The sequence below is a fragment of the Gallus gallus genome, chromosome 20 (genome assembly GCF_016699485.2).
Source record: "Gallus gallus isolate bGalGal1 chromosome 20, bGalGal1.mat.broiler.GRCg7b, whole genome shotgun sequence".
NCBI lineage: Eukaryota > Metazoa > Chordata > Aves > Galliformes > Phasianidae > Gallus > Gallus gallus.
In genome coordinates this window covers 3710941-3734197 of record NC_052551.1, presented here as the reverse complement: position 1 = coordinate 3734197, position 23257 = coordinate 3710941, and the positions used below count along the sequence as shown (strand labels likewise).

At 43.7% G+C, this 23257-nt stretch overlaps 1 long non-coding RNA gene across 4 annotated transcripts in view; it reads right to left on the bottom strand.

Moving 5' to 3' along the window:
- Positions 1–22961, bottom strand: part of LOC769590 — a 28655-nt gene extending 5694 nt beyond the window's left edge. For 3 of the 4 annotated variants that reach the window (XR_005841221.1, XR_006931893.1, XR_005841223.1), the window contains exons 1-5: positions 22788–22961; positions 12281–12409; positions 11331–11523; positions 9835–9919; positions 8478–8539 (exon numbers count right to left, since the gene is read on the bottom strand). This is a non-coding gene — a long non-coding RNA (uncharacterized LOC769590). Of the gene's footprint in view, positions 1–8477; positions 8540–9834; positions 9920–11330; positions 11524–12280; positions 12410–19270; positions 19363–22787 lie in introns of all 4 variants that reach the window. The other variant, XR_005841222.1, reaches the window with a different exon arrangement.
- Between the last annotated feature and the right edge of the window lie 296 nt (positions 22962–23257).

Below are 23257 nucleotides of genomic sequence, written 5' to 3'. Positions count from 1 at the left end.
TAAAGAGAAGAATGTCTCCCTTCTCCCTGCTTGTTTATGCACACTGATTCCACTCCAGAGTCATCTTTACACCTGTACATCTCTTGCCACCTGTCTAAAGTGAAATAAAAGCTAAATAAATCCTGGCAGTCTGAGGTGAGTGCAGGCTCAGCAGTCCTGAGCAATGACACCAGACATTGACTCAAGGGAGCTGACCTGAGGACATGCCCAGAGAGATTTCCTTCAGTGACTCCCCCAGGAGACATCACCAGGCTGTACCCATCCTCTGCTTTTCCCCAGGACATACTGCTGGGGAAGAAGAGAGATGAGGATAGAAGGACAACCCGTCCCCTTTAGCTTTTTGTTTTTCCCCTCTAGGCTCGAATTTTGTCATATTCCCTCTCAGACTTGTTTATGGATGCAGGAAGAGTTGCAGAAGATGAGACCAAGTGCTCACTCAGCCCTGCGCATTGCCAGGGGTATTACCTGCAGCCTCACCCCCCTTTTAGCTCAGGGACTTTTTGGACACTGACATGGCCTGTGAATTCTCAGGCACTACCACATCCCCTGGGTTCTTGGCTCTGCAGAGAAAAATTCATCTGTCTCCCAGCCAAAGCCCCGTAGCAACACTAAGTCCTCAGGCTGGCTCTGCTTGTGGCCTTTCATCCCTATTAGCAACTGCTATCAGCAAAATTAAAAGCAAGGTGCTCCTCCTGGAGATTATAATGTATTTGGAGCCGTGACCTTACATTATGGTTAGCCACACTTGCAGGCCTGTAACTCCTCCTGAGTTACTTCTGTTGTCTCCGTGACTGTCGTTCCTATTTGTCCCTCAGGCTCTAATGAACAACTCTGCCAGAGCACGGCCAGCTGCGAACTGCTGTGATGGCTGTGTGATGGGGAGGGGAGAGGAGAAAGGAGAGGCTGATTGGGCTGAGGCTGCACGGGAAATACAAAGCAGGACATAAAACTGAAGTCTGCAAAATCTCATCTCAACACTCACGTTGCCGCGTCCTATTGAGGGTAAAAACCATCTCTAAACCTGTCACTTGGAAATCTGCTAATAAATAAATATTCATAGATGGGATTCCTTCTTTTTTTGGAGGATTTTCCTGCAATGAGCCTGACTCGGAAGGCATTCCTGCAGGCACTGAGCCAAGGATTTATAGGAGGCTGTCCCCAGTAAATCAGTTCGATGCAGTAGGCACGTTTCGAATGTAAAGCACCGGGTTCTCACATTTCTCTCCCTCCCTGTCCTGCTGGGTTGAAGTCACTCACAGATTTTTTGTTTCTGACGTAGTGTTGCCATAAGAAGTCCCATTGCCTGCTCTGCTACAAGAAGTGTGAACTTTTATCTCCCCGCTGCAAGAGAGCAGTAAATCAGAGCAAGCCGACAGCTTTGTCTTGCAGCCTGTTATCCATGGGTGAGAGGATGCCTCCCCCGAGATCCCATTAGGTGTGCTGTCTCCACCACTAAACTTTCAACAAGCACATTGGCGGAGACCTGCATGTCAAAGAGAGCCCGCCAGCTAATGATGCCAGGAGCTCGCTGCCTCTGCTCCTTCCCTCCTGCCCCCACCTCTCCTTCCTTTCTTGCTCACACTTTATTCTCAAGTTTATTAAAAAGATGCTCCGTTTAGTGAAGTTTCATCACTTAGAGCCTGCGGAACAACTTCTGTTAAGCTGATGCTTTGTGTTGTATTGCACGCGTCCTCTGCATGGGCAGGCATTGGGAACTCTGTGCAGTGGCCATAAATCCTGCTTTTCTGCTGCTGACACGCACATAAAAAGAAAGCAAAGCAGAGTGACAGGGATGCAGCAAACCCTCCTAATGCCTAATGAGCTGCTCCTCTCCCAGGTACAGCTCAGCCATTGCTCACAGGCACAGACGGTAGGCACAACCCCTGCGAGCTCTTCACCCCCTCCCCAGAGTTATGAGAACGTCCCCAGGGCTGAGCCCATCCGTGGGGTGTGTGAGGGAGCTGCAAATTCAAAAAATCAATGACATCTTCTTTGCAGGAAGGGATGCTTTTGCCCCTGACAATCTATCTGTAGGACACTACTGCCCAGGGACCCCTCGTGCAGCACTGCAGGGGAGCCAGGCTGCAGCAGCCAGCCCTGGCTTTACTGGGTGACTGTCAGCCCAGCCTCCATGGTCCCTTCCTCTCTCCTATGCTAGTGGACAGAAGTAAGATTTGCAAATTGCCCCATGAACCCGAGCAGAGATGTGGTGGACATGCGTTGGCCCTACAGGGTCCATTCTCAGCCACAGCCTCTCCCTGCAGAAGGAGTGGAGACCTTTCATCAAAGACAGGTACAGGAGCAGCAGCACGGGGAAGGCAGCAGACACCATTTGATGACCATTGCGTGAGTATGCAATGAAGATTCTGGAAATATGTTCACTCTCCAGAAGGCGAGCACACCTTGGGAAAACACACAGCAGGGTACCTCAAAAAACAGTGTTCTCATGGCCAAGGCACTATTCATTTCCATCCATGCATCTGGCTTTGGACATGCATCACACATCAAGGGTAGAATGGTGGATTTCGTTCTGAGAGCTCATAGCTCAATAGGGCAGAGGCAGCCCTAGATGAGAAAAGCAGGACAGGAGGCATCATAGACCCAAGAAACTGAAAATGTGGGAGCCCTCACCAAGGTCAAAGCAAAGGTACCAGGAGCAGACGTGAGAGGAGAGGCAGGGGAGAAAAAGCTTACAGTGCATTTCCTACTGCTGTTTCCTAGTCTCAAGGAGCCTATGGGAAAGAAGTTCTCAGCTCTGTCTCTGCTTCTACAAATAGTTTTCTAAAAATACCAGAACCTAGCAATTATCACAAGAATTATTTTATATTTATTGTCATTCAAATGCTGATGTAGACAAAAGGCATTTACAAGACGTCAGCCAAACCCTGGACCACTTCTTCCCTCTTTCTGTGCTCTGGATAAGTAGATCAAATGGAAATCTCTGTCCCATGCTGTATAACTTGATTAGGCTCAGCAGGTGCAAGACAAACTCCAGAGCACACTCGCTCCAAATTTTACTCTCTGCTGATGAATCCAACCTGACATAACTTGAAAACTCATAGAATAGCTTTGGTCCTACATGCACAGCACTGTTGCAAGCTAGCAAAATCATACATTAACTTTCCTTGTGGGTTTTTATAAGTAAGTGCTATCCACAGAGTCGACATTATGGGAGGGACAAGCCTTGCAGCGGGGAGTTCTGGTCTTAAATCCCAAACTGAGGTTGTGCCCCTTTGCACAGCACAGTAATGCAGAATGGCCCTCCGAGCACTCATTAAAGTAAAGCCCAGTGGATAACGGAGAGAGCAAGGCAATAAATCCCCGCTGGAGCCTGTGGAGCCCAGCGAAGAGGAAAGAGTGAGTCAGAAAATGATGCTCCCTCCTGACAACATTTCCCGAGGTTTAGAGCCAGCTCAGAGGTGTTGCTGCCTGTGTGTCCCTTTGCAGAGTGCAAACGGGAGGAAAGCAAAGCCCCGAACATGAGCTGACTTCTCTCCGCTGAGATTTATTGCATGCAGGGAGTGGAAATGAGGATGAACCGAGGGGTGCTGAAAAGAGAGATGGATGTAAATAAGGCTGTTCTCAGCCAGGCTGAGCTGTCACAGCCCAAAGGGGAGGGAAAAAAAGTTGTTTTCACATCCTCCCTGTAAACCCCAACTGGCTTCATCTGCAGGCTCACACCTGGCAGCGTTTTCCACCCACTTTCCCATCAATTTGCACTGAGGCGAGTGGAACACAATAGAGACACACCGGGCTGCTCCCTGAGAAGTGAAGCAGCTTGAGAACCATTTTTCTCAAGTTTAACAGAGTGGAGACATTATTTTCACCCAACTTGCTGTGACTTCATGGGACAATCAGTCATCGTCACTGCTGCAGAGTCCTGGGGCACCTGGCCAGCAGCAGAGGGACTGAGCAGCAGAAGGCTGTGTTGTTGCAGAGCACAGTGCTAGCAGTGCCTTGCAGCAGATATAGTGGCCTGTTGCTACATATTAGCATGAGGAAACATGACTTCATACGGTGCAAATTGGCAAAGTGCTCTCTGACTTTTCTGCAGCCTGAAATATCCCAAGTATACACAAGGGAGAGCAGGAAGATATAGAAGAGCGTCTGAAATGCAGGGGGAGACGAGTAAGTATGAGATCTCTCTCTGATGCAGTGGCTTATTTGAATTGAATTACTATCCTAAATCACCTGTTTACACCGACAGCTGCTCTCCAATGGAATCAACACCCCCAGCCCATAAGAGACTCCCCCCACATCTGGGGCTCGTGACATTCATGTCTTCCTGATCAGTTGTATCAAAAGTTGCTCTCCTCAAACCCAGCCACCTCGAAAGCACACCAATGGTCTTTTCTAACACAAGCCTGTCCCACCAAAGCATGATTTGAAACCCTACATGTCCCAGCATGAAAGTCCAGTCCCTGGTGCCCTGTGGACACACCTGGGCTGGTTGGTTTCTCCACAGTGATGGGGATGAAGCCAGTTCTCCTCTAGTGCTATTTTACATTAAAAGACACAGGCGTGAGGAACAATCCTTGTCACTTTTAGAGGTGTCTGTAAGCGCCATATTTCTGAAACTCATAAATGGGATCCAGAGGGAGGTTCAGCTCTGCTGTGAGGTGTGGCTCACAGTTGCCTCTACGAGATCAAGGAACAAACAAAACAAAACAAAAAAGCAATTTAATCTGTTTTCTATCTTGCGTTTTGCTGACAGCTCCATAGGGGACCTCAGGAGCGGAGTAGCAGAGATATTGCAGGTACAGCTGTGAGCGTAATGGATTTTTTAGTTCATTTGGAAAATAAACCAGAGCTGATCTGTGTTGACCTGAAACATTTTTTCCACTATAATGATAGCAAAGGAGCGAAAATTCACCCTCAATCAACTGCAACATCCCATTTGACCCAAAATGAGAGCTTTCATTTTGTTTTCGTGGCACTCAACCATTTCTTAATTCATGTTAAATTCAAACCAAAAAAACTTGTCAAGCAAAATGTTTTGCCTTTACCTAAATAGTTTTCCTTACCCCCCCCTCCCACTCAGGGCACTCTGCACTAAATGCAAGTTGAGTTGGTGAACTATTCTGATTTCCCTCTGAGCTATATGGAAAGCAAAGGGAACTCGTACTGCAGGTTGGAGCTACTGGAGCATCAATAGCACTGCAGGTTCCTCCTTGTGCAATGCCTGCTGTCCTCACCAGGGATGTAATCACAGGAGCAGCTCCCACAAATTATTAGTTTCAGCCTCCTTTCCTGTCCCATCCAACTACCTGTAATGAAGCCAATTCTCAGCTCAAGAAAGGTGCACTCTCCTTCCCACTGATGGCTACCTGCTAATCAACTGCAGGAGTGCCCCTGATCTGCATCTTAAAATGTGTTATTAATGGGTTGGTGTCCCCTGGAGAACAGCGGGAGGACTGAAAGTAAACCATCAGGATATGTCAGGATTTGAGGCGCAGAGCAGTTCTAATTGAAATCTTCTCTGTCATTTGCTCATCAGGAATGTAGAGCTTCTTCTTTGAATGAAACATTAGACACTGGCCTGACAGCTCCAGGTGGAAGATTATTCGGCAGCTTAATCGCTCCCTGACAGCCCCAGTTACTCCCACATCAGCATCTATTAACCTCTGTTTTATTCAGTCCCATTTATGCCATTTTAATTTGTGGCTCTGGATGCTTTGGAGCGAGAGCTGACCAAAGCCCACCTTGGATGGGCACATGAAGCACCGCTGTGGTGCCTGTCAGCTCAGCTCCCCTGGGATGGAAATCTTCAGGAAAGAGGTTGCCTTGTGAAGCCATTAATCTGATCGATAAATTGTACTGTTATCAAAAGGATTCACATTTTGGGGGTGTACAATTCAGAGCCCCAAGTCACGGATGAACAATCACTGTGAAAAATTCAGCTTTAATTTAATTTAGTTTTTGTGATAAGCCTCTAGTGAGCCTTTATGTTTGCTCAGAAGCAGATGTGAGCGCACCCCCAAGGCTCAGACACTGGAAGGCAGATAAAAAGAACCCAAAGTTTATCCTCTCTAAATCAAGACTGGATGTCTCTTGAAAACTGATGCTATAACTCAAAGAAAAGTTATGGGCTTGATGCAGAAATTATTAGCTGAAGTCTCTGGAGCTGTATTATGCAGGAAGTCAGACTAGATGATGATAATAGTCCTACCTGGTCCTCGGCTCCATGAATCCTTCTCCTGAGTGCTTTGCAATCGTCCCCAAACCGTCCTTCACTGTGTTATATGCTTGGGTCTTCTGTGATACTCAGATGTCTAGCAGCAGGCCGGGATGCTCCAGGGGGAATTCAAGGCAACTGAGCACCTCTGTAACTTCTCTCTCACCTGCTCGGGTTCTTTCTGTTCCCTCTGAGTCCCCAGGGTGGGCTAAGGCAGCGAGCGAGCCAGGGCACTGAGGCACCAACCCAGCAACAGTGGTGACTGGCACCATCATGCTGCTCAGCCCCTCTTTGCTGACTCCCCACGGAGGTCCCTGAGCAGAGAGGCAGCAGAGCAGCAGCTCTACAGAACGGCTCTTCCTTCCAGCAGCCATCTCTGTCCCCCCAGGTCCCACTCTGCACTCCTCCCACAGTGCTGCCCCACCAAGCAGCTGCACACCCACTGCTCTGCTCGGCCCTGGCTGAGCTGCATCCCCCGCCATCCATGTGCCCAGATGGCCAGAGATTCAATGCTCCTTTCCCACGCTGTTCTGGCACATTTCGCTTCAGCCTTGGCCCAGATTTCCATGGCTGGCTCCAGTTGGCTCAGTGATGTAATAGTGGAACCATCTCCACAATAAATCTCTCTCTTGTGAAAGGACAGCCACAGACCTTCCATGCTCAAGTGTGTGCTATGGTGTGCTGTTTTCCCCAGGGCTCAGTATCCATGACACGTGTCTGAATTCATTGTGGTGGGGAGAAGACTCAGCCTTCAAGCAGTGATACTGTACTTCTGCAAGGCAGTGCTGGAAATGTGGAATTCAGCCTCCCACCAGGGGTTCCCAGCCCCATTAATAACCTGAAATAAGATTGAGCCTGTGCCCAGCAGAGCCTCCAGCAAAGACAGATGAGCCAAAGCAGAATGTAGATAACAGTTGAGTGTTGGATGGGGTGAGGAATCCTGGGTAAAGGGAAAGAGATGGAAAGGATGGCTGGAGGGAATGCGTGGAAGCTGAATCTGATGGAAGAGAGAAAAGGCTGCCTGATGACAAGGAGAGGGATGTACAAAGAAGGGGCAGCACGACTGGGGGTCTAACAGCAAGAATGATGAAAGTGAGGGAATAGGAGAACAAAAGGGCTGTGAAATATAATAACTAGACAGAGGAACAGCAAAGACTTGAAAGGTCTGTTTTGGAGTGCAGATTGAGCTAACTGAGTATAAGAAGCACAAAAAAAACCCAAACAATGACTGCATTCAGGAATGATACAGGTAAAGGAAAATTAAAACAGAGATAATTTTGTGGCTTACAAGCTTTCTTACACTGAGCACAGAGGTAAAAGAGATGTGAATACAGCTAATGAGAGGAAAGTTTCAGCTTCAGTACATACATATGCGTGTCTAGACAAAAAAGTATTCTACTGTCAAGACAAAAGAAGGAATACTCGCTCCACAAAGAAGCTGATGCCTTTCTGGTGTGCTGGAACCATCAGGAACCATCACTGTTCATCCAGGCACTGAGATAATGAGCTGTTTGATGACTCAGCATCAGGTGAGGAGAAAAGAAGGGCAGCAAGATGCAAAGATGAGACTGTGACATATGCAAGCAGCAAAGTTAACCACAAAAAGATTTTGTAGATTTTTTTCTTTCCAGACTTGTATATACATCAAGAAGAGGTCATGTAATGCAACGTAAGCAGGGCAGCATGGGATAGAAAGCAAGTAAGTTGCTTCATGGATTGCAGATATGTTTCTTGTGGTACACAATTGCCAGTTCCCCTTTCATCTCCCATTTCCCTAAAGGGAAGAAGCTAAATATAAAAAAAGCATTAAGCTATTCCTTTACCACCATATCAGATATCTATACATCAGTTGTTTCATGGGAATTATGCAGATCTTTCACTGTTAAAATGTCTCAGCTCATGAATGGCACTGAAAGATTTTAATCATTAGGTTTGCCTTTATTTAATAGAGTTTATTTAATGGGGTCTGAGAATCTGCTGAAATCAAAGTCTTCCAGTTTGTAAAACAGTACAAAGGAAACTGGGCTTCCTTATGCCAATTAAACATCAATAACCCCGGACTTGGAGGCCTTCTCCCACACTGCAAGACACAGTTGGATTTTGGCTATGAAGCTAGTGAATCATTGCACCAACAGTTGCACCCCCAAACAAAGCAGCTCTGTTTCACCAATACACCAAAGAGCACAGCTACCACAATCAGGTAAAGCCCCACATTTTCCCAATTGTCAGTGGTATTTATTGGTTTGAATTTAATCCCAGCTGACTCCTACACATAAAAAGAGAGGATACTGGAAGCACACACCTGGATTTAGGAGGGATGGCAGTGTACTTCTTGTTGGAGGAGGATGGAGATCTTCCTGCAAACTACAAAGGGCACGTATTAAACATGTGTATCAGGCACACGCTGACTGCAGAAGATGATTTCCCTGTTCCCAGTGATGCTGATCCCGGCTCTGCCTCCTTCATATGTTTAGAGAAAGGATGAATGTGTTTGCTGGCTATTGGTGAGGAGTTCTGAATTGCAGGAATTTGACATGCTGGGACCCTCTGCTGAATAGTAAACCTAGAAACAGGTCAGGAGTGCTTACTGCCAGGTGACTTTATCACTGCTGATTCTGTCTGCATAGTAAGCATTAAGTTTATAATCATTATTTATAGCCCCCACAACACAGCTCACCTGAGGAATGCAAGTAAAGGAAAAGCTTGGAAAGACAACTATTGCAGCTTATTTACAATGGCTCCATTGGATCACAGCACTCTCCAGATGCATGTTAAAATGGCAATAAAGAAAGCAAAAGCACTTTTAAAATCCGCCGTTATAGCTTTGCATTGGTGACATGTATTTAAATCATCTGCACGCCATCAAACTTTGGTTCCAATTTAAATGTCACTGTGGAAGCTTTTTCTCATCCCTTCACGAAGTCATTTGTCACCTTCCAATTCGTGGCAATGAAAGGAAGTGAACAGAAGATTAGATAAACAAATGAAAAATCTTTGTTTTTAATGTAAAATGCAACCTTTGAAACCTCTTCTCACTATTCAACAAAAGAAAAAACAAACCAAACCAAAACGAACCACTGCTACCATTAGAGGAGACAACAGACAAAGCAAAAACATTTCTTTTTGTTTAAATGCTGGAACTAATAATCAAATGAAACAGCCATTAAAGTTGATCACCTGGCTGCCCAAATGGATTTTTACCTTTCCATTTATCACCATATTGTGATGAATTTGAATAAGTTATGAGGGGGAAAAAAAAATCAGTGCTAGAGCTTTTCCCATACTCTTTAATATTAACATCAAGAAAGCAGCCTCCTTTTTTCCAAGTACAGGAATGCATCCTTATTTTCTGGTAATCTGACAACGTATCTTATTTAGTCTGTTATTTTTCCAAGAATTCCCAGTCTGTGCTGCCCCAAATTAGAACATTTCTCTAAATGTGAAGATCTTTGACACTCTGACGCTGCTTTTGAACAGTCATCTTATTTTTGTCTTAGGCAAAATATTATGAGCATAATCTGTAAGTAATATAATATGGTCTCCATAACAGAAGACAGTTATTAAACCATTATTTCATTTTTACTTTGCAATGACAACGGTAGAGCAGACACACAAACATGGATTATATGATAGCAGTGATACAAATAATGGTTACTTACAGTCATAGGCCAAATATAGGAGGTCCTAAGTTGCCCAATATTGCTCCTGATGATATCAGAATATAACCTTTTCCCTTTTTACCTACTGAGAGAAGATATTTCAAGTCAAAATAATTTTAAGACTGGTTTCTGGTAGACACAGCACTTCTGATTACAGTCCATTACTATCAAATGTATTTTTGGTTTGCCTTAGCAGGGAAAGTTCTGAATTTTTCCCCAAAGCACAGCTTCTGCAGTCTTCTGATTGATATGAGAGTCACTATTCTTGCATAAGAATAATCAAAACTGCAAGCTGGACCCAGAGAAAATGCCTTGAAAATGTACAGCTCAGATTATAATACCAAAAGATGCATTAAAAGCACTCAGAATGTTCTTTTCAGGAGTCTCATCACTTGATGCCAAACCCAGGCTTGGACGGAATTGAATCATGGGCGTACTCACAAAGTCTGGTCGTTTGAGTGAAATTACTTATGAGCTTCAATTCAAAATTCACTCAAACTAGGATGCTTTTATTCTATTGATGTTTCCAGGCTTTGGGTCAAAACTAATCTGCAGACAAAGTAAAACACACAATTTCACCACCCGAATAAATCATGAAGTCAAAATCAGTCCTGGAAAGGGGATGGGGACCATCCCACCCAGCAAATGAATTCTGACACTGGCACAAAGGCAGAATGTGCAGACCTGTCTTTACACTGACTATTAAACGGCACCCAAACACTTGGTTTTACAGTATTTCATCTATACTTGTTAGCATATGCCTATCGCTCAATCTGCCCAAAGCTGTTTAACTCAATTTACAGTCTCCAGGGCACGCCTCAATAGTGAAAGCATCCATACTCACTGACATCAGTCCTACTTTGCTTTCCTACTCCTAGCACTGATGTAGCTGCTCTTATCTGCATGAGAAATGTTGAAGGCACACTGTGTGTCACCTTGGGTTTTTTTTATTTTTATTTTTATTTTTTCCATCAAGGAACTACATTTTAACACTTAAGAAATCGGTTGCTTAAATTTACAATTGCCAAGTTGGCATATCTGTCTTTTGCCATTCCTGCACCAGGTACAGTTTGAAACAACAGAATAGCAAATGGCACTGATATTAGAATGTATTTTTTCTACAGTCCATAAATCAAAAATTCTCACCAATAACCTGAATGTATGTGAATACACTGGTTAGCTTAAGAGCACAGTTTTAATTCTTTGCAATCTGCTAACGTACATCTGGGTGAATTTAGCATTCATAGAAACAAAAGATCAGATGCTCTAGATCAAAGCCTGTCACTAGCAGGTCCCGTTCAGAAATCCCAGCAGAGCTGGATGAATCATCTGCTCTGTGACTTTGGTCTCTTCTTGTGCTCTCCAACTATCCATGGGCAGATGGTGATTTTGTTGTACTCATACACTATTTAGATTATTTGCTGGATAACCTCAGTACACAACTGTCTCTTAGCAGGTCACCATTGAGCAGCTTCCTGAGGATGCTCAGTACTCACTCTGGTTCAGCAGGAGGCGAAGATCACTTGAAGTCCCTGCAGTCTCTTCTGGATGAGCAGAAGCCTTAGAGCATGGCTATCCAACCTTTTGGCTTGTCTGAGCTGTATTGAGTGAAGAGGAATGGTTCTGGGCCACATATACATGGGTTGCTCCAAAAGTAATGCCTCCTGTTTATTTCCATGGAGACTACCACTGTTGCAAAGAGCACAATAACATTATTTGATAGTGCAAATTCTCAGCTGCAAAACATCATCACCACCATTTGCTGTGCATTTTTGCTGGATGTGAACAGGAGCCTGCACATTGTACTCATAAAAATCTGCACCAGCAGAGGTGACTCACTGTTGCCCCAGCTGAAAAGCAACATTCAATGACTTGCTGTGTTCACATCTACTGTTTGGTCTCCATAAACATTCAGCAAGAGCCAATGAATGCCAATGGGTGACATTTTTTCCACAAGGAGGAATTCAGTTCTCCCCTTTGCTTCATCCACACTTCATTGTCAGACACCATTCTGTCAGACTGACCCTCTGTCACATGGCAGCAAAATGGAATGAAATACTGATGGGAAGGTTCAGCCTCTACTGTCACCCCACCAACATCCACCTCTGATGTTGTGGGTCAAATTAATTAAACAGGAGGCATTATTTTCAGGGCAACCCTCATAAAATATATACTATAGTTAATACATAAGTAACAAAAGGTTTTAATATCTAATATTTTCATTAAAACTTTGCTGCACTGTGAGCTGTGCTGGGCTGCACGCAGCCAGCAGGCCACGGGTTGGACAAGCCTGCCTTAAAAACTGGTTTACAATGCAAAAGGCTGTGATTTGAATTCCCTTTCTAGGAATATTTTGTAAACTGCACTTTTTACCATGAGTGTGGATGCTCCTTTGACCTCGAGGTGCCCCACTTCAGAAAGCCCACACTCACTACATACTGCTTACCTGGATTAAAAGGCAGATGCAGCTCCATGAATCTGGAAGGTTATCCATTGTCTGTCAAGCAGATGGCTGAATAGATAATATCTGAGAAGCTGTTTAGTTTCATGCTTGAATTCCGCTGCATCTGAGTATCTGCAAAACATTATAAATACTCCAGTGCTGCAAGATAAGCTAAATCAATAAAGTCATAGAAAAATTCCCATTGGGTGTAACAGCTCATATAATAACTGTAGCTGTCTAACCAGGCAACCTAAAATACCCATAAAATTACTTTATTTGTACATTTTGGGATTATTTACCTAACCTGGAAGACTCTGCTGATCACAAGGAATCTTTGAAAATGTGCACACCTACTAATAAAAATATTTTACAGTTTGATTTCATACTATGTAAGTTCCCCAGTGCCTGCCAATGAATTCTGAGCCTACCCACCTTTTCCAGATATGGATTTCCACCAGGAAGAAATAAAGTAAAAAACGGCATTAGTGCAGGTTTTTCTTGTTTTATGGGCCATGAGAAAAATCACTGATCTCACGTCTTAAATGTTGGCCAGCAAAGCAAATGACCATTCAAAGGAGAATTATAGAAGTGGAAATCATTGACAATAAATAATGCCAGTAGTGAAAGCACGGAGATATACCAGGTACATCAGAGGAAGAAAACATTTTTACCACTGAGATCCTAAACAACCCTGGCAGCAACGTCCAAGAGGACAAAACTATATTCCAGTGACTCTGAGAAGGGCATTCAAGCTCCTTCATGAATAGCCTTGAAATCATCATATATACACAAGCACAGAAACCTTGGATAAAACCAGGAGCTGTGGTTCGTGGGGTGCTTGTTGAGCTCCAACAGAACGCAGAGGTGGGCTGTACTGGCACTTTCCAGTGGAGTGCAGGACTAGAACTGAACTGGTTGAACTGGTGAAAATTCAGGACTTCCAGCTCTGTATTAAGCGTGGGCATTGAGTGGGAACAACAAAGTTACTTCTGAAAGTCTTGGATCCTCTCATGCTTGTGCCTGGCGTAGCGAGCTGCAGAGGAAGGTGGCATATATTATGGAAGGAGGACTTGACTGAAGTCTCTTCTCATTTAGATGCAAGAGGTAAGTATATGAAAGCAGGAATTCACACTGCCCATTTTTAGATGACTAACTAGTCTAATTTCACTTTCTCTGTAATTAAAGGAGAAACTCAGTCTGCTACGAAGCAGCATTTCAAACAGGAGCCTAATTTAGCTGCTCTAAGTCACACCGTAGAGGAGCTCTCCCTGCTACCCATAGATTTTAAAGGGAACTAGAGGAGATCAGGGACCCAAATTAATTGAATAAATGAGATACCTGAAGTTGTATGGTACAAATGCCCTGTGAAGTGCCCTAGAACAGAAAGGATAGCAAGACTTCTAGTGCTGTGTGGACGACCTTGAATGGTGTCCAACACAAATGGCAATCTTTCCAGCAGCTCCTGTTCTTTGATTGCTGATGCTGACAATGATTCACTGCATGCAATATTGTTTATGTTCCATAGAACGGCTTAGCATTGAAGCAAAATACAATGTCACAATTAACACTGAAATCTTGGATAAAGTCTTTTCTTTTTTCTTTCTTTTTTTTTTTTTTAGTGCTACTAGAATTCAAAATAGAGACAGAGGGTGACAGAGCAGCACAGCAGATGTGCAGTAAGGGAGAACTCATGGTAAGTGTAGGTGTTTGCAATGGCAAATTTGACATTAGAAGAGAAGTTTCTAACCCTGCTGGAAGATGAATTCCTCTTGCTAAGATAACAGACTCGACGAAACAAAGAGTAAATAAATACAATTCTAAATAAAAAATAAGAAGCACAATGATTAAGCTTTCAGCTTCTACCTCAGCCTGACAACTGATCTGACAAGTTAACACATGGGTTGGAAAACAAAAAACTTGGGTCTTTTTTTTCCTTAAAGGAAGAGGGGGAAAAATTCCTGATTTTGAATAAAAGCTGATTTTGAAACACTGAAAGGACTCCCATTGATTTCAGTGGTACTAGCTCACACGCAGTCTTAGGGTAAGAACTTCTGAATGTAGCTTCATGATTTTAAAGGTTATCACTCCTTCAGAAGATGTGAAATCAAAGGATGTTTTCTTCCATAAGTAGATGACACATAGCAGCTTCCCTCTTTCCTCAGTTCCATGTAACTACTGCTGAGGCAATAGCATCAAGTTCAGCTTGATGCATTCCTACAGATAAAAGTCCTGAATTCTTATGCGTTTCGAGACATGTACCAGCCTACATTAAAGCAGAGACTCTAGATGGAATGCTTTAGCTGTTTGGGCTAATGGATGTCCCTTGGCACTGCAGAGACTCCATGTCCTAGAAAAATCATCCCAAGGTGGCCTTGAATTCACGGCTCTTCTGTTCTTGTTCCATCCCCGTAGAGCAGCAGCTTACAGAGATTCATTTTATAAAACAACTCTCAGCTGACATCTGCGGCCACCACATCGTCGCTGATCACCAGAGCAGAAGCATTTTGCTGCCTTCTCCCAGTCCTCCAAGTCCTGTTATTGGAAATGAAGTTTCGATGTCTGAGGCACTGAAGCAATCGCTCCTGCCCATGGAAGATGGAAGCACTAAACTGTTAAATTAACAGCTGCAAACAGCTCATGGAATTGGGATAAAAACAAATGAATGTGACTCCATTCCCTCTGAGCAAGGCACAGCCTGGGGCAGATCCGTGTGCTCAGAGCACAGAGCACAGCCCGACGGGGGCTGCAGCTCGGAGCAAACGCAGCCTCCGCTTTTGCCACCAATCGGTTCGGATAAAAACACTTAAAGGGAGAAAAAATCATCTTGCAACTGATGGAGAAACCTTAAAAAAGCATAGGGAAAGCGATATTTTTAAGCCCCGCATTGCTGCTCAGCTGGGGGCATTTTTTTCTGGACTGTTTCACCCATCCCTACACAGTGCTATAAAAGTCAGTGCTTCACTGAACTTCCTAATAGCCAGGACATATTTCCTGTGCAGCCCCAGCGCTCGCTCTCACTATGAGCTTTCTCCCAAGCAGCATGACACAACATATTGTAAAGGGAAAATGATAATTAGAAGGAACATTCGAGCAGAGGAACTTGTCTGGAAAAATGCTTTAGTTAAATGAAGCGATAAAGATTGTTTTTAACTTAATTTGTTAAACACACACACTCACGCGCACAGACGCAGATCTATCCCAGTATGACGGTGTCTGTTCACCACAGAACTGCAGATTGGAGATGGAGGACAAACACAGAAGAGGACAGAAGAGGCCTTGGTTTGATTTTACTGAGGTTAAATGGAGGTGCAGGGACGTAAAGGCGCGCCGAGCACCCGTGCTCATGAGCAACATGTTGCATGAGATGCACATGTCCCCACGGTGTCTCCACACTGTCCCCTCACCAGCCTAGGAACCCCTGCAGGCTGTACAGCTGCACGCAGCTCCCCCAGGGAAACCTGCATCACCAGGAACTCAGTGCAGCTTAGATGCCGGAATCTCATCTGCATCACAAAGCTCTCCTCCTCCAGGGCTACTGTTAAAACTTTTAGCATTTTCAGGCTAGGAATGGAAGATGAAGAAATGTCCAAAATAAATTACAAATACTGGAGAGAGAATTAAATAGAAAATAGTGTGCTGAAGGGAAGAAAAACAATCTATTGCCCTGACAGTCAATTTCTGTTTGAGTCTTTGGCTAATGGGAGGGATGGCAGGAGATAGCAGCAATGAGAAACATCCCATTTTTCAATTAAAAAACATTTCTAACCATATTCTTATTTCTCCCCACAACAAGTTGTGGAAATACATAGAAAGATAATAAAATTATACTTAAGTTCATGTCTAAGTAGGAAAAATTTCTTCTCTGAAAGAGTGATGGGGAGGCATTGGCATAGGCTGCCCAGGGAGGCAAAGCAGTTACAACCCCTGGAGTTGTTCAAGAATGATGGAGGTACACGGTTAGTGGGCTTGGTGGGGATGGGTTGGGGTTGAACTAGATGATCTTATACATCTTTTCCAACCTTAAAGCTTCTATCATTCTATGCTCCTATGCATACATACCCTTTCAAGATAATACCAGGGCCCAAAAAATCCTCAGCCCAATCATAGCAGCCTCTGAGTCACAAAAATATATATCTGGTTCTTGCTATGCATGAAGAATCACCTCTGTTTGCTCTCTTCACCACATTCTGTGCTGACAGCTGAGCATCATTTGTGCTGGAGCTGCCCAACGCTGCCTTTGTGGTGTAGCCTCACAGAGGACAAGCCCTTTCTTCCTGCTTCATAGCAGTCGCAGGGCCAAGCTGCTTCCCTAAATACAAATCCTGTCATTTGGTCAAAGCTTCTTGAAACAAAGACAAGAAGGGCATGCTGCTGAAGGACCATCTTTTTCAAGAGCTGGTTCAAGAGTGCTCTCAAATGACAGAATCATCTAGGTTGGAAAATACTTCCAAGACCAAGCACCAACTACTGAGCGCCTACTGAGTCACATCACTGAGTCATGTTCCTTAGTGCCTGATATCCAATCTAAACCTCTACTGGTGGAACTTGAGATCATTTGTTTACATCTTCTTGCTTGTCACCCAAGAAAAAAGACCAATGCCCTTCTTACTGCATGAGTCAGGAAGGTTCTCACTGTGGAGCCTCGGGAATTCATGGGGCAATTCATGAATGACCATGACAAACAAAAGCCAGCAAGCAGAATGGAAACTGAAGTGAGAGGACATGGGAGAGGGAGTTTTACTGCTGTTTTCCCACTGACTGAGCCTGCAAGTGTAGTGCAAGAAGGAATTTATACAGCCACATATTCATCTCTCCAGATAAAAGATTTTTCTCTTTTCTGCATTAATGTAAGATTTCTTTTCTGGTGGCTGTCTGCTTTCCTCTTTCGCCCTTACTTTCCCTTTGTCTTCAAAGACAGAAAAAAAGAATGGAAAGCAGAGCTGGATTGCAGCCTTTGCTGGGAGGCACAGGGCAGAGCAGCACCGCTCGTTTGTGCTCAGGCTCCTTTCAATAATGCTGGAAGTCAGGCTGGGACAGGACAGCTGTGGGGCAGTGTTACCATCGCTCTGTCTCTCATCGGTAATCCACATCTTTCTGACTAACATCAAAATTGCCAGCATGAAGAAGAGCCAGTGACCATTTAACCTAGTGGCTTATCTGAGAAAATGATCAAAGCAGCAGCTTCCTGGGAAAATACAAAAAGCTACCACCCAGGAAAATAATCTAACAAACCCTTAGTGTAATGTGAAATAAGTCTAAAGAGGAGCTGTGAACACATTCAGAAACACTCTTAATGACTAACTATTACCATTTGGGATATTTTAATGGTCCTCTTTGAGTCTACCTCAAAATCATATCCTTCTGCACAGTAGATGAAATGAACCTGAGGCCAAACCTTACCTGAGGCTGGACACCATCTGCCTATGGTAATCCAAGAGCATAACATGGCCATGCGGGTACAGACCCTGAGTAACTGGCCCTTCTGCATGGGAAGAGTAGAGGTAATCCTGCATGAGGAGGAAATGAGTGATGGGAGGTAATTTCCCCAGCAGAATCTCCATAGTTCACTATCAGCACAAATGATACATTTCTCCTTGTTGGATTTTTATGTTTCCAGTAAATTCCGTGCAGGTGGAAAGTGCCACCCCCACAGCCCTGTAGGCCCAGGCGCTGTTGTGGAGGTTATTTCTTTTCCTGACACCACCTATAAACAAGTGCATGCCTTTCCTTCCTTTTTTTCCCCCTCACCATTCTTTTACAATCTTTCCCATCACAATCGTGCCTAACGTTTCCCTTTATGCAGGCAAAGCATGTTCATATGTGACAGGGAGAAACACTGCCTCTGTTTGATGATAAATTCCAGGTATCTTCAGTCATGCAATAATTCTGTGGTTGTGCTCCAAGTGTAGCCACTTACATGAGTTTAATTGTAATAGGGCATTAATATCCAAGTTAAAAAAAATATATATTTTTTCCTACAAATGGAGCATCTGGGTGCTGCAGGTTGCTTGATTTGGTATTCTTTGTCCTTTCCAAATGAACTTTTTTTTGCTAGAGGAGCCTGTTGCAGAAGGTGCTGTAGCAGCACTTGCTGCCAGCATTGCACAGCCCTCATTTTCGGGGCAGTGTATCAGCCATCCAGGCTGAGTGAAACGCAGTTTTACAGTTCTGAACATGTGCCTAGTAGTGTGGGTACCAGGTTGCCTCTGAAGGCTGAGAAAGTCCATTTTCTGCATCAGTGACAAAAAGACAGGGCACGGAATGGTCACTGACTTTAATAGCAGCAGGACAGGCTGTAGCTTAAAAGGAACCCACTCCAGATGATCAGTCTGAGCTTGTGATTTATTATTACTTCTGCAACACCGGTGTTGCCGCAGATACTGCTTTTGGGTGAAGGTCTGTGGGCTGTCAGAGAGTTGTTGCTTGTGTACATCCTTTTACATAACTGAAGTAAACAATCTGACATGCTCTACCCGAGAATATTTACTGCTGCAGGAATGGAGAACAGTCAGATCTACATTTTGCAACAGAGGAAAGCTTCCTCCTGTCCTGTTAGAGCATTACAGGTTTGCTCAGCTACAGTTACAGAAGCTCAGGCTCTCAGTGTTCATTGTTAGGTTGGATTTCTGGGTACAATGTTAAAAATAAAATTCAAGTTCAATAACCATTCTCCTTGCAAAACATGTGTCACCTATAAATACCCATCACATATGGCTATGTGCTAAAGCTCTCTCGTTTACACTTTGTCTGCAGGTGGCAAACTAAACCCAGGAAATAAATATCCTCCAACAGAAAAGTTAAATGTTAAAGAAAAAATTAAAAGTTAGAAAAGCATTTTCACATCAGAGGAAATTTGACTTCACTATCTTTTTACTACTATCTCCTCCACCAAACCACCATACAGAGCATCTTCAAAAGGATTTCAGCCCACAAAGATCCAAGTCAGTTGGCCGTGAAATTTCATCCTACTCTTCAAAACATCTTTTCCCCTACCTCTATCTCCACGATGCCAGCGTAAGTGACTGTATTGCTGCCTGTATTTCTGCTTGTACCAAAGTCCTGGCTGCTCCTTCTACTTCCTGGTCCTTGAAAGACAGGAATGGCAAACAGAAAAACAGAGCGTGTTAATTCGAGATGTGCTTTCCTGAGAACATCACTCATCTTAAATGTAAAGGATGGTGACTCTCCTCTTCCATTCTTTCTCATTTAGTAAGGAAATAATTGTCTGTACTGGAAAATTTATGGAAAGATAATATAGAAAAGAATAAGTAGGTGTGTGAATAAATGGAATGAGTCAACATAGCTTTTGTTGAGTCAAGTTGTGATCAGAAATCTACTGGAGTTCTTTGAGAATGTTTATGCCCTTGTACATAGAAAGGACTTGTCAATGTAGTGTAGCTGGATTTCAAAAAAGATTTCATTGAAGTTGCTCACCAGGGGGTCTTAAAGAATCGAGACCACCCTGGCATAGGAGAACTGCTCCGTTTGTGGATTAATGACTGACAATACAGTAAGAAACAAAGGGTAAGGATGGCTTTCACTGGACACCAACGAGGTCTTAAAGTGATGTCTGCTGGGGTTTGTTTTATTCAGCAGTGCTACGTAACCTCAAACTGGGGAAGAACAATAATAAGGCAACCTGCTGATGACAGAAAAAGATTTACAATAACTAAAACTGAAGTTCATTTCAAAGAAGTATAAAAGGCTCCCATGACACTGCATGATAAAAATGGTAGAAGAAATTTTTTGGCAGGGAATTATGACTTAATAGGTTCTAGAAATTTGGTATTCTAGGTGAAATAGACCAGGATTATCCAGCTGGGGTGGATGAAGAAGGGTAAAAGGTAAACCTGTAAAATCATCAACTATGTGGAGAAGGTGAACAAGCAGTGATTATTTACAGTTCCTTAAAACATGACATCAGGGAAGTACTTAATGAAACGTGTTGGCAAAGGGTCAAAACAAACAAAAAAGTTTAGCACAAATGAAATAATGAAGGCACTCATTGTCACAGGATACTTTGGGGGCTGAAACCAAGAACACACTGAAAGAAGATTCCTTGAGATAAGTTGTTATTGCATATCATCACTACATACACTACACATCAAGTTTAGAAAGTACTGAAATCCAGAAACTGGGAAAAAAATCAATTAAAAATTACCTGATTTCTTGTAGATTCCTTCCCTGTTAGCCTAAGGCTGGCTGCAAAGAACGGTTAAGAACGCTACTTTAATAAGATTGCCTATCTGACTATCTATATATCTATCTTCATTTTGGTAGTGCTGTTGGTGTGAGCTAGATAGCTGCTCTTAGCTGAAAGAACGACGCTGTGGTAAGGTCAAACCTGGAGACTAGGGAAGGTTGCCCATAGGAGAGGCAGGGGGCTAAAGAAAAGATGATGAAAGAGAGTCCATGCAATATAGCCATGAGCCTGACGTGCCCTACCTATTTCAGTATTAGCTGTACCCTTTCCTGATCCTGTAAGAGCATTAGGAATTTATGGAATGGTGCTGGGCTTTGAGAGGCATCTAGAAAACATCTTTCCCCTACTCAGAGACCTCTGAAGCCAAAGAGGCTCCATTCTGCAGCATTTGGGTTTGGGCTTCAATTCCCAGAATAGATCATCCACATAAGATAACTACCAGTGAAGCAGTGACATGCTCTCTTTCTCAGCCATTAATTGCAGATCAGAATCAGCTGCTCAGATACCAAAGACAAGAAGCACTTGACATTCTCTGAGGTTGGGTTAGTCCTTGCACTGAATCTGTACGCAGTCACATGATGTCTTCCTGCCTGCCACCCCCTCAGTACAGCCAAACTCATAAAACTCAGGCCAGGTCTTCAGAGTTTCAAATTGTCTGGTATCTGCTGAAACCAACTACCTGATGGCCGCCACTTGTACAGGATTAATGAACAAAGATACCATCGTTATGCATGCTAGCTATCCACTTCATCCCATAAGAGGCTTTTCTTTCTTCCGGAGTTATTTAGGAGTGTGTGAGTTGCTTTGTCATGTTGGTTGGGTAATGAAAGGGTATAGAAAACAGCCTGAGACCTGATACAGGAGACGTGTAATTATTTCTGATATTAAGAGATCTTTCAAGTTGGATTTTTTTTTATTATTATTATTTCTGCTATGACAATTGCATCTGAGTGTTTACCTTTCAGCCTTACCCCACTTTTAATAAGCTAAAAAGGATGCATTAGCAGGATTTATAAGGGGAAAAGACCGTAATAAGGTTTTTAGACCCCTTCGCAGCTGTGGGAATGATTCTAAAAGCATAGGACACAGATGCTTGTAGTTAGCTTGAGTGACTGTTAGAGCTTGTTTACATTCTGTTGTTTTTTTTCTGGGACTGAATATCATGTAGCAAGCACACTGCAGCACAAGGCTATGGTCTGACAGGGACCTTTTTATGCAGCAGATTCAATTCCATATTAATGGCTAACACAGCTTGTGTAGGAACATACACCTTTAAATTCCAAATACATCTCTACTTTCATTTAACCGTAGCAAAACAGAAGATCAGATAACTCTCAAGCCAGACAAGAGCACTCCAGGTACCAGAGGCCATGTGTTTCCCACCAGATAATTGAAATCCTCACTGTGGGCTGGGGTGAGAGCCAACCTCTCTGCTAGGAATTATTAGGAGCAAGATATCAGTGTTGATCTACAAATGTACGTTAGAAATAACAGTGATTTCTACAATACAGATAATACTACTCCATATATCCACTTAAAGGGGAGAGCTGAGTAAAGCTTTAAGCTTTACCCTGCATCCCCATAAGCCTATCTGGTGTTCACTTTGGATTGCAAAGGGCAACATCCCAAACATCCCAACAGCATCAATCAGAAAATGTTTTCTGCAGTGTGAAACCCCAGGAAGAACTCAAGATTTTCTTTTTCCTTCATGAGTTTCCTATACCTTGAGACAGACCAAAGTTATTAAACATAGAAATATACTTCTGCACTGTTACTAGAACACAGTCTGACTTCCATTCTTAAGGAAAAAAAAATAAATAAAGAGACATATGTGATGCTTGGAAATTTCCTAGAAGGAATTCCACTATCTGAAAATCCACACATCTGAAATCTGGGGAGAAAAATTATATATTTTCATCTTCAGCTGTCACTTTTTAATTAAAATGCCCTATTGCTCTACTGAACAAGACGCCTGTACCTTGTCAGTTGCTTTGCTCTGGATTCCAGTTGTACACTTCTGCAACTGCAAAGAGATGGAGTGTGTGAAGAGGTCAGCAACAGCCTGCATAACCTGCAGGCGCACTGTGAAGGCACACAGCTATTTAATTTGCAGGAAAATACAGCAGAGCACAGGGCTGATCACTTGGATTTCATCACTGAAGAGCAGAAGCTATTCTAGACACTGACCAGTAGGAAGCAAAGGGTAAAGGAGGCCTCCAAGTAGAGAAAAAAAGCAGATTGGGTGACTAAACAGGGGTGAAAATGAGCTGTGATCCATCAGGAGAGAGAGTCTGGCACTTGCCTCACCTTCTCCGTGCTGTTTCCTCTCCTGCTGCTTGAAGATAGCCAAGAGCTTCCTTTTTAATCAAGGACCATTGGAAAGTACCAGCGGGCTCCCACTCACAACGCGTTGATTGGCTTCCAACCGCAGTGACAATTGCATCCTGTAATCAAAATAGCAATCATTAATGGCACAATTATTCCCCCCCCCCCCCCCCCCCCCCCAACACGCGTGCACGCACTCTTGTACCACTGAGTAATGACTCCAAAATGCAGACTACAAACAATGTAAAATGCCTGGCTCTGGGAAAGCTGCGCATCCCTGGCCTCACAACGGGCAGCCTGGGGTTTCTGGAGCACCAGGCACTGCAGGAGAGCAGGTGTTGATGGCAGTCTGCAGATCCAGGGCGTGACTGGAAATCCAAAGGAATTGAGATGGGAATCCAAGTTAATGGAATTGTTGTTTTCAGGCAGCATCCTGCCCTGCATACACACCA